This window comes from Lissotriton helveticus, chromosome 10 (assembly GCF_964261635.1).
Source record: "Lissotriton helveticus chromosome 10, aLisHel1.1, whole genome shotgun sequence".
NCBI classification, from domain to species: domain Eukaryota; kingdom Metazoa; phylum Chordata; class Amphibia; order Caudata; family Salamandridae; genus Lissotriton; species Lissotriton helveticus.
This window is the reverse complement of record NC_136071.1, coordinates 1,096,085,858-1,096,097,845: the sequence shown is the minus strand read 5'-3', so window position 1 is coordinate 1,096,097,845 and position 11,988 is coordinate 1,096,085,858.

The following is an 11,988-nucleotide window of genomic DNA, read 5'->3' as shown; positions in this document are numbered from 1 at the left end:
TGTGTTTGAAAATACTGTATGGCCCACAAAATCGATATTGTGATGGCAGGCAGTGGGGTCAAGGAACTTTTTGTCAACTATAAACATTTCAGTGGATTTATTCTCAGCCTTTTCTTGGTCAGATTAATTACATTAGAATAGGTTTTGCATTCAATATGTAGGTATCAGAATTTTGTCATTGCCCACATGCAATGCGTGATTCATATGATAGATATTACCCCCAGTATGTCAAGAGTCAGCATTTTCTCATGTTTTGCCTCTCCCAGTCAGACCATTTATGCCCAGTGTTCCATGCTTGCCTAGCTTCTGCCTCCAGTATGCCAGCACCATTTTGCTATAGGTGTCTTCCCTATGGCAAGAACTATAACCAGTATGTCAGGGTCAACATTTTCCATTGGGTGCCCTCCATTATGCCGAAAATTACCTTCAATATGCCAGAGAGAGCAAGTTATCTCGGGTGTCCCAACAAGCAAAGAATTATCTTGAGAAAGCCATGACTAGCAGCAGAACTCACATGCACAATCCAGATAGTCATCTAAAGAATATTGCATTTTTAAACAACCCTCTGTAGATGGATTGTTGTTCAACTCCTGCAGCCCCTCTCATCTTCCTGTCACCAGGTGCAGGGTGCAGAGGCAGAGAGAATGGCCTGTGCACTGGCAGTGTTCACAAAAACATAAAACTTGCATTTTCCTGAACACTGCTTAGTTAAATAATTATCAGTGCATTCAAAGGAACAGCATTATTTGGCACCTCACATGTTGCAGGGCTGTACCCTGAAGCCCCTATAGAAGGACTGCCACTGCAAGTATTATTATAATGCTTGTCAGAGTGAACCACGAAACTCACTAAATAAGCCTGAGCTCAACCCTCTTGTAGCTATGGCACAGAGCAGACAGGGTTAACTTAATGTTAATGTGAAACATATTTATGCAGTACTAAAACAGTGAACAACTCGAAATATAAGACAAAAAAAATCCCAAAACAAATTGAACAAATAGATTAAAATGTATTAAACAAAATGACAAAACTCCAAAAAAGGGAGTCGGAGATATGAATTTTTAAAGTTTTAAGTAGAAATAGTTCCAAGAAACATAAAGTGCCTATGATAATCAATGGTCTCAGTACAACAAGACCTAGGCGCAATTTGACATTTGCATCAATGGAGCATGGGTCTGATAAACCAAACAGTTTGCTCCTGGGCAAAATATTTTACCTTCGGACTTAGTGCTTTAAGTCACAATCCATTATAGAACACTTCTAAAGCCCCCCAGTACCTCCGGGGAGGTGCTTAAAAACTCACTGGATTTCAGGCAGAGGCCAACACCACAGTCCGGGTCCAGTTGCCACTGGTTAGCTGGGCAGTTGCAGGTAGACCTCTTGTAGTTTGTTGTATCCCTGTAGCTTGCACAGGTCAGCCTTATGACAATTCACATCAACTTCATTGAATTGGGTATAAGTGAGCGTTCATGTCAGTCCTTTCGGGTTCTTTTTAGGTGTAAGATAGCAGGTTCATTCCTTTTCTGATCTTCCACTGATCCAGGAGTTTTCTGAAGTGGGTGCCTGGAGATGCCACACTTTTTCCTGCCTAGTCGGTGGGAGTGACCCCATGGATGCTGTAACCAAAGGGGTAAAGGTTCTCTGGGCTAATCCCACCAACTTTGCGAATTTTTAAGATGGCAAAAGTCTTTGGTCACACTAAACTTGAGCTCTGGGGGGGGATTTGTGTGTGTGTGTGTGTTTTCAATGGCATTCCTAGTGTCCTCCAACATCTAAAACTAAAATCTAATTTGAAGTGGTCTTGTACACACAAGAATTGTTTTGACATCCGGTTTCAATCCTTTGAAGTGCGCCCCAATTGCCATATGAAATACCCCAGCAGACCAATCAGGCACGATGTGACATTCAAGCATAATTTGACAGTTTAATGTCAAAAAACATCCTCATAGACACACCTACATATTTTGCCAAATTCAGAAGAGTCATCTCTGCCCATTCAGGTTAGCCTACAGTTTGCTCCCGGTAGGCATTTCGCACCTATTCAAATGAAAATTACTGGCAAAAGTAGGAGAGCAAAATGTAGATTAGCCTCCAGCTACTTCAAGCAGAGAAAATGTAACTTTCCAAAAGTTACTTTTCCTTTATAATTAGTCAGAATCTGACAGTGCAAATAGCTTTTGAAGCTTTTTCACTGTAAGGACACATGTAACATTAAATGTTTACATTTCTTACTTTTCAATACCATTTATTTATTTATAAAGTTTTATATAGCGCAAACTTGATCCCGAATGATATCAGAGCGCTTTACAATACTTTTTATAACAACAGTTGAACCGCATTGTAACAGTTAGGAACATAATTCAAAACAAAAAGTGAGACAACAAATCACCGAGGCACCTTTCCTGTTTCATGTTCAGAAAATGGGACCAATGTTGAGCAATCGGAATTTAATGAACCATTTTTTATTTAAGTTTCCTGGTTAGTCTCTTGCACCCACACACAACATGGTTTTGGGAATCTAAAAAATACAACTCTGACAAAAAAGGCAAGCGTTGTTGGCACTGGACTTGCCGCAAGTTCTTTCTCATGGGAGAAATCATACTGGATGAAAAGTAAGCCTTCACTAGATTGTATTACTTGTAGCTACGGAACAGACAGCTGCTCGAGCACAGCAGGTGATGTCACTGTTAGTGCTGCCTGTAATTAGTCGGACCAGGGATGGCGACGGCATTGGCATCCACTTCTCAGCTTGCTGCGACCCTGCCTGCTACAGCACAGGCATTGTCCCAAGCCGTAATGCTGCCAATGCCAGTAGGTATGGCTGTGGTACCTACTGGACTCATGCACACTCAGAAATTACCATGCTGCGGTGCAGCGCACAGATTCTACAGGTGACACCATGGCGCACAAAAGTTGTGTTGGCCCACAGCCGCGTTGAGCACGTTGAGGATAGCAAAAATGCAGGGCTGAAGGATATGCTACTCTGGCTACACAGCAAGTGGAAAGTCGACACTTACTTTCGTTTATTCTTCCTCAAGAGCCCTCACTACCAAGTTCCAAATGCGCTCTTGCAGCTTCCTTGCCTCATCTCCGTCGTGAGCCAGCCCCCAGCTACAATTATTCAATGGGAGGCTTAGGCTCAGGTAGTGGCAATGTGCAGCAGACTCGGGGAATAGATTGCAAGCCATAGATTGTCGATTACTTCTTGGATTTGTGATCAGCATGATGACATCATCATTAACGTGGTGATAGACAATCATGCCTGCCTGGACAGGCGTATGATGGCCTGTCTATGAACATTTACCAGCCAGTCACAATGCATTGTATGTTATTCTTTTTATTTTGAATTTCAACAATTAATATTGAGACCACCACCTGCAGGGTCAGAAATTGTAGCCCCGGCCCTGTGAAAGAAGGGCCGGTGCTGAGCACCTGAAAGCACCTGCTCAAATTAAGCACTGATCCGGTGTCCAGTATATACAGCTGTATAAGGGTGCAACAACAGGGGATGGAGGGGTTGGCCCGCATGCACTGGGGCGAAGATTTAGGAACGGAAATATCAGGTAGCCAATGGACATATTGTTGTAGGGTCACAGAACATATCTCAGCTAGTTGTAGATTCAAAGTTATACATTATAAGCTCTTGCAGCGTCTTTACTACACTCCCGCTAAGAAATACAGATTCCAGTTGTCAGATAATGACAGGTGTGATAGGTGTAGAAGGGCTGGAGCAGGCTTCTTACACTTAGCGTGAGAATGATCGGGGGTATGGGAGTACTGGACGCAGGTGTACGCGGCCCTTGAGAGCATGCTGGATGCCACACTGGAGAGAGACCCATTGATTATGCTGTTGGGATATACTGCACACATATCCAAACACTGCAGAAAATTCTTAGATATTGCATTATTACTGGCCAAGCGAAGACTGGCTTGTCGATGGGGTAGGGGGAGGGCTCCAAAATTTAAGGAGTGGCTGCGGGATGTTATATACTGTCAGGAGCAGACTGCTGTTTATGTTGAGACACAACGATTGCCTCCCGGCCCAGAGATATATGGGGTCCGCTGCAAACATATCTCGTTCGAAGCGCAGATGGGGGATCTGAAACACCCTCACAGGATGATGCTCCAATGCAGGATAGGGGGGAGGTGATGGTGTAGCCTCTTGTCGGGTGAATGCTAGATTGAATATTGCTACTGCCGAACATTTACATGGATGGCTGGTATCGCTGATTGCCCTACTGCTGACTCATCCTGGACTGTCATAATGGACCTATTGTTTTATGGAATGTCATCTCCCTTGTATTCCTGTTTTTTTTTTCTCTGACAACCCCTTTAGCATTAATGTATTGTATAACAAGTAATACTGATGTCACATATTTATTTATTTATAAAATTTTATATAGCGCAAACTTGATCCCTAAGGATATCAGAACGCTTTACAATTTGCGGCAGTAACAAATCAGAACATTAGTCTAATATGGGGAATGCTTGAGTCTGGGAGGTTAACCTTTCACTTTGGCTGCAGGAGAAGATTTGCACTAGAGGATGGTGGTCTGTCCTCATTAAAAAGGGAATACCCACAAATAGAACTTAATATGCCTCACTGCCATTCCGTCAATCATAAGAGCCGATTGGTAAGGAAACAAGGAGTCCAATGAATGCCTGTCTATAAAGTGGAATATTTACATATTACGCCATCGATAAAACAGCTACTCCAGAGAAAATTGCATTTTCCAAGATATATATGAGGACCCAGAGAATAATTAAACTAGACCATTGTGGTATACCTCCGTTCATCTAATTTGCAAAGACGCATAAAAGCGCTATGATAAAACATACAAAAACTAAAAGTGGCTGAACATTTTGAAAACATTAGGTTTAATAACAAGCATTGTAGCAAGCATGCATTTGTAATTGCATTTGAACAAAATGGATGAGATATGATGCCTGCAATTCATATAAGAAGCATAAATGTAAGTAGTATCATGGCCTACTATGACTTATGATGTACATGCTACACTGTGAGAATATATATTGCTGTCTATGTCTAAAAAACGTCATTAATAAAAAGTTTTTTAAAAAAAAGAATGTGGTAGACGATGGAGCATAATGACTTAAGGGGAGCAAAATTCAATAATCATGTACAGGAATAATGCATCATGCCTTATGGACAATAATGCCTACTTAGTGGTGATTAGTAAATACTCAAAAGCAAGGTTGAGTCCTTTCAAAGTGGTTATTTTGATAGGTCACATTTGCAGTTTGAAACTGCACAGCCAGGCTACAGAGGGTTGGCTTGCAGTCATGTTTACACTGTCACTGTAGAGTAGAGGTCTTCAATCTGTGGGGGGAGATCCGGGGAGGGGGTTTGGGGGGGGCATGGAGTCACAGGAAGGGGACCACGCTCTTCAGATGGGTACTTCCCGTAGTTAAAATGCTTCTGTTGGAGTGGTATTCAGGGAATCTCCTATAAAATAGAAGCCAGGCGCACAGCAAAACACGCCTTTCTGCCAGTGTGCTGCTGGCCTGAACGAAATGCAAATGTGCACAACTAGTTGTACACATTTGCATTTCTTTCAGGCCAGCATCACACTGGCAGAAACACACGTTTGTTTAGGTGTGTGCCTTACTTCGATGTCATAGTACAGGGGAGTGCTGTTGCAGTTAAGTTATCAAATGACTTGAAGCTTTTTGAGTGGTAGTGCATGGAGTTAAATGAGCTGTCCAGTGCTTGCTTTTAATTGTCATTGTATTTACATAGCGCATACTATCCCTGAGAAGGTGTTGAAGGGACAGTTATGTAAAAACAATTGCATTACATAGGGTCTGTGTATTACTAAAATGTATGGGCCTCATTTACAATGAAATGGTGCACGTCAGCACCACACGTATTTTTGCTGTGCTGCCCTATGCCAATTCGAAAGGGCAGAAATGGACTGTATATATAAGATACGGTGCATTCCAGTCCTTTCTGCCAGCGCATCATTTGGTGCCTAGCACCAACGCAGGTACCCGTGCACAATGGTGCAAGGGTGTCTGCAGTGTTGGTAGTTTTTGTTCAGGAAGGCACACTTTCCTGCACAGAAATAATCTATGGGGGCTTTTTCTTCTTTCGATGTGTGCTGTTCATAGGAAGATGAAACAATTGAGGAGAAATAAAGATAATTCTCCTCGTTACACGCCTCCTGAGACGGCGTACAATTTTGACGCATACTCAGGTTTACAGATCATTGTAAATCTGGGTATGTGTCAAAACCCATGGGTGTTGCGTGGTAAAATCCACCACAACGCTCATGGAACTCCCCCGATGCAGTGTAAGGCAACGCAGCGGCTTGAGCTGCGTTGCCTTACACCACATGTAGGAGGCCATGAAAAGCCACGCAAAGTGACTTTGCGTGGCCTCATAGATATGGGTCTGCACTCTGGGCAACCAGATCATCATAAAAAGTGACGCACCGGCAGGGCAAGGGGCTTGTACACAAGCCCCTATATTTTGAAAGCTTCTTTTTATCGTAAAACATTTTGCATTTTGTAGTGGTTGATCTTATACTGTGTGTAATGCAAGTATAAAATAAAGACTTACACATTCACAGTTCTTTCTGTAACAGGCTGTGATCTCATAGCCCTAAAAATACACAAATCACTATTCTCCACTTCACCAACCACGATTTAATTATGTGGCTCTCTGGTTTCACACAGACCTTTGCAATGCATTAACTAATAGAGGCTTCATAATGTACTATGGTGCGTTTCCCACCAAGTAACAACGTTTTTAAAAAAGCATTGATTATTCATTGAAGCTGCCCATTGTTTTATATGTAGCTACCTGTTGTTGAAATACCCAAAAAATGTGCTGAATATTTTGTTTTTAGCCACACCATGTTCAAATTCTGAAGGCCCTCCAGCCCCCCAAAACATAAATGAAGTCAACAACAGAAACAACCTAATATAACCAGGAGTTTGTTTTTGCTAAAATAAAAGCATTTATTTTCATAATGTTAAAAATATTTTTTTTTTTAGAAAAATAGTGTGAAGGGAGATTTAGGAACCACTTCATACCCTGGAATTAAAGCATACTACTTGGACCTTACAGTTAATCATTAATGATAATGATTGTAAATGTTATGATTTAATTATGATGAATGATGTTCAGCTACCTCCTGTTACATACAGCTGTAAATACCAAACCGTCAGCATTCCATGAAATATAGTTGGGTTTTCTTCTGAGGCTGTGCAATAATGTTGCAGCCCATGCATTACAGCTATTATACCAAGAGCCACTGGGATTAGTAGATTGTGCGGCCACAGCAATTTTAGCATAATTATAGATTTGCTGCATTTGCCACATAATACATCCTCCTCCCCATATTTTGTGCTGATTTTAACCCCAAAAATTTTTTTTTTACTCAAAAGATTCAAAAGTTACTAAAAAGCAGCAAAAGGTCTTGCCACTCATTAGAAGGCTCTTTGTAAAGCTGCATTGGTCACCTTTTTGTTGCTTATTGCTATATTTGGGTGTAAACTGGTACTAATGAGGTGCAACCACAGATTGACAGATTCTCTGGAGAACATTTATGATTGTCAATGATAAGGAGTACCAGGTTCTGGAATTTTTTGTCAGGAGGGGGTCCTTACGCTTAGAAAATTTTGACGGGTGTCTCTACATCAAATAGTTTGAAGACCACTGCTGTAGAGGATGACACAATGGGTGCTACAGTCCACTTGTGACATTTAACTTACAGTTTGCTACCATGTATGTAGGACTCACAGATAAGTTAAATATGTCTTGAAGGAGCATCCCACTTTTACCATGTTGAAAGGAGAAGCACAAGCACTTCATCACTGGTTAGCAGAGGTAAAATGTACAGAGTTGTACAGTCAGCAAAAATACAGGGTCCAACAAAAGGTAAACAACTCAGAGTGATCCTGCAAAAGGGGCAAATTTCCCACACTTACCTTTGGTAATGCTCATTCTTGTTGATACTTGATCAAACCGCAGATTCTTCACCTTAGAATATTCCCTAGGTGCCAAACTGGATCTGGAGATTTTTCAAAGAAGTGCTCCTGTGCACGGGTAGGAGGCACTTCGCAGCAATGCATTGACCCTATACTGTCCCTAGAAGTGATGGAATGCAGCCGCATTTAAGCACCACTCTTGCACACTGATATAAGTTTCTTGCCTTTTCCTTACCTGCTCCCTCAGAAGTGAAGCGTAAACAATTGTTAAGTACAGTTTGCTGAGTACTAACTTGGGATCTTTTTAGTGATAATAAGAGGACATTTCATAGAAGGGGGTTTAGAGTGGTGAGGATTTGCAGTAGTTAGATAGAACAACACCAGAGGGAAAATGCTATCTGTTCTTGGCATGTAGAGCTGCAGTGTCTCACACTGTGCAATAGATCGCCGCCTGGTGTTGGGCTCGGATGACTGCATGTTGTTGTCGTCTTGGAAGAAGTCTTTGTAGTCGCGAGATAGGTGACTCCTCCCTTGGACGAGAATGCGCATGGGCATCGGCTCCATCCTTCGATTGTTTTTCGCCATTATGGGAAATGATGGAGTTAGTAGAGAGAAAAAAGGATGTCCATGCGTGTATATCTAATTAAATTAGAACTGGAACAGGTACAGGTCCCGGGGAGGTGGGTGGGCATGTGAGACTCTGCAGCTCTACGTGCCAAGAACAGATGCATACTGGTAAGTAGCATTTTCCGTTTGAGGTATATGAGCTGCAGATCTCACACTGTGCATTGATTGTACAGCAGTGTCTCCCCTAGAGGTGGTCACCTGTATCTGTTGCAGTAGTTTGAAAAAGAGTTTTGAGGACAGCTTGGCCTACAGCAGCTTGCTGCTTGGCTTGCACATCAACACAATAGTGTTTAGTGAAGGTATGTATGTAGATCATGTTGCTGCTTTGCATATGTCTTCCAGGGGAATGTTCCCTAGGAAAGCCATGGATGCTCCTAGTTTGCGTGTGGAGTGCGCCCTCGGAAGAATTGTTAATGTACGTTTTGCTTTTTGATAGCATATTTGTATGCATTTTACAATCCACCTTGCAATTCCAGCTTTAGAGATGGGGTTGCCTTTATGAGGTTGTGAGAAAGATACAAACAATTGTTTTGTTTTTCGAAGGGATTTGGTCCCATCAATGTAATAGAGAATGGCTCTTTTTACGTCTAGTGTGTGTAGAGCTCTCTCTGCTACCGAGTCAGGGTTTTGAAAAAACACTGGCAATTCTACTGATTGGTTTAGATGAAATGGAGTAATGACTTTAGGAAGGAATTTGGGATTTGTTCTTAGGACCACTTTGTTACGGTGTAATTGCAAAAATGGTTCTTGTATAGTGAAAGCTTGAATCTCACTTACTCTCCTGAGAGAGGTAATAGCAATAAGGAAAGCTGTTTTCCATGTGAGAAATTGTAGTTCACATTTGTGTAAAGGTTCAAAAGGGGGTCCCAGAAGCCTGGTAAGAACAATGTTTAGGTTCCACACTGGGTAGGGTGGTAACCTAGGAGGAATGATTCTTTTTAATCCTTCCATAAATGCTTTAATTGCAGGTACTCTAAATAATGACAGATGTTGTCTATTTTGTAGGTACGCAGTAATGGCTGCAAGATGTAATCTTATGGATGAATATGCTAGATGTTGCCCGCAGCTGGGGACGTACTGGGAGGAGGTGGTTAAAGCCCTGTGTGAAGTGACAGACCGGCAGATAGAACCCGACATGGGAGCATGTATCCTGCACTGGTTCCCTCACACGGCGAGAAATAAGTTTACGAGCAAATTCATTGATCTGGGGTTGCTGTTGGCCAAACGGGAACTAACGAGAAAATGAAAATCCAAGCAGGGACCTAGTATGGAGCGATGGAAGGTGGAATTTACAACTTGGGCTGCTGGCAAGAGTATGGTCAGGTTCCAACAGGCCAGAAGAGCGAATAATGAGAAGGCGATTGAAACTGCACAGGCATGGGAAGTCCTAGTGGCGCGGCTGAAGGCAGCAGTACAGGACTCAGACTCTGATTCTTTGGAGGCTTCTTCAGTGATTGCTGGTGAAGGCAGTGCATAGACGGGTTGGGGGTGGCTGATGGGTAAAGGAAGTGAGGTCGAGCATAGCAGAAACTGGGTAGAATCCAAACGTTATTGTATACTGGCACACCCTAATGAGATGAGATGAGGTAGGAAGAAGATTTGCACACCGGTGGGGGGGAATGGTTGGGAGGTGGGAGGGAGAGGCAAATGACTGAGGGAGCACCTAGTTGAGCTCCCAGTATATTACGAGCTGCATTGGATACGAACACTGGTAGAGACACTGATGCAAGGAGAGGAGGTTGGGAAGAATAATATGGTATTGCTTATAGTATGTATACAACTCAACTGAGGAAACTGACTTTATGTAATGTATCCAGTAACGGGCTCCAGTTGATAAAGTGCCTTGTAAGGGGGAAGTTATGTTTGTGTTGAAAAATCAATAAAAAATATATTTTTTAAATGGATGAATGTGCTAGATTACATCTTTGTAAGTGTAGGAGGTAGCACATGATGTTCTGGATGGAAGCATCCAGGGGATCAGTTTGATTATTGTTGCAGTAAATGGCAAATCTCTTCCATTTTGCTGCATAGCAAGCTCACGTAGTAGGTCTTCTGGCTTCTTTATTGATATTCATACAGTCGGGTGGTGGGTTAAGGTAACCAAACTCTAAGACTTCAGGAGCCAAATCGCCAGATTCAATTGACTTGGATCTGGATGCCCGATTTCTCCATGGTTCTGCGTTAGCATGGATGGTGTCAGGCACAGTCTTTGGTGTGGAACTAGAGAGAGTTCTAGTAGCGTTGTGAACCACGGTTGGCGTGCCCATGTGAGAGCTACTAGGATCATTTTGAGAGACTGTTGTTTTAGCTTGCGCACTACTAGTGGTATTAATGGGAGTGTTGGAAAAGCGTACGCAAATCTGCTTGACCAGTTCGTGTTTTCGTGTGTGGCAAACAGATCTATGTCTGGTTGACCCCACTTGTGAAAGAATGGTAGAAGAATTTATGCATGTAGTTCCCATTCGTGAATCTGTTGTGTCTGTCGACTTAACAGATCTGCAATCTAGTTGTGAACCCCTGGAAGGCGTTCTGCTAGCAGATCTATGTTTTTGGGAATGGCCCATCTCCAAATGTTTTGTGCAAGCTGGGACAGTTGCAGAGAATGTGTGCCTCCTTGATTTTGAATGTAGTACATGGTTGTCATTTTGTCCGGCCGGATTAAGACAGCTTTGTTCTGTACATGTACTTGGAAGAACTGGAGTGCTAGGAATATTGCTAGCAGCTCTAGTTGATTGATGTGGTGCACTTTTTGTTGAGAGGTCCATTTTCCCTGAGTTGTATGGTGTAGGAGAGGGGCCTCCCATCCTGTCAGGGATGCATCTGTTGTAAGTACTATCTGTGGAACTGGCTCGAGGAACTGCCGCCCTCTGGACAAGTTTTTGGTGTTCCACCACTGCAGAGAGCGATGTGTGCGGCTGTCTACCAACACCAGATCTGTAAGTTGTCCTTGAGCCTGGTCCTACTGTTGTGCTAGACATTCCTGCAGTGGGCGCATTTGCAGTCTTGCATATGGAACAATAAAAATGCAAGATGCCATCATGCCTATTAGTTGCATGAACACTCTGGCTGGGAGAGTGTGTTGGTTCAGAAACCTTGTGATTAAGGCTTGAATGCTCTGTATCCTGGCTGGACTGGGTTAAGCTAGAGCTGTAGACGTGTTTATTGTGGCCCCTAGGTATTGATGTACTTGAGAGGGCTGGAGATGCGACTTGTTGCAGTTGATTGTGAACTAAGTTGTGCAATGTTTGAATTGTTTGAGATGTGTGTTGGACACACTGGTTGAATGTTGGCTTTTATGAGCCAATCGTCTAGGTATGGGAAGACATATACGTGTTGTCTTCTGAAATGTGCTGCTACTACTGCTAGGCACTGTGTAAACACTCTTGGTGCAGTTGTGACCCCAAA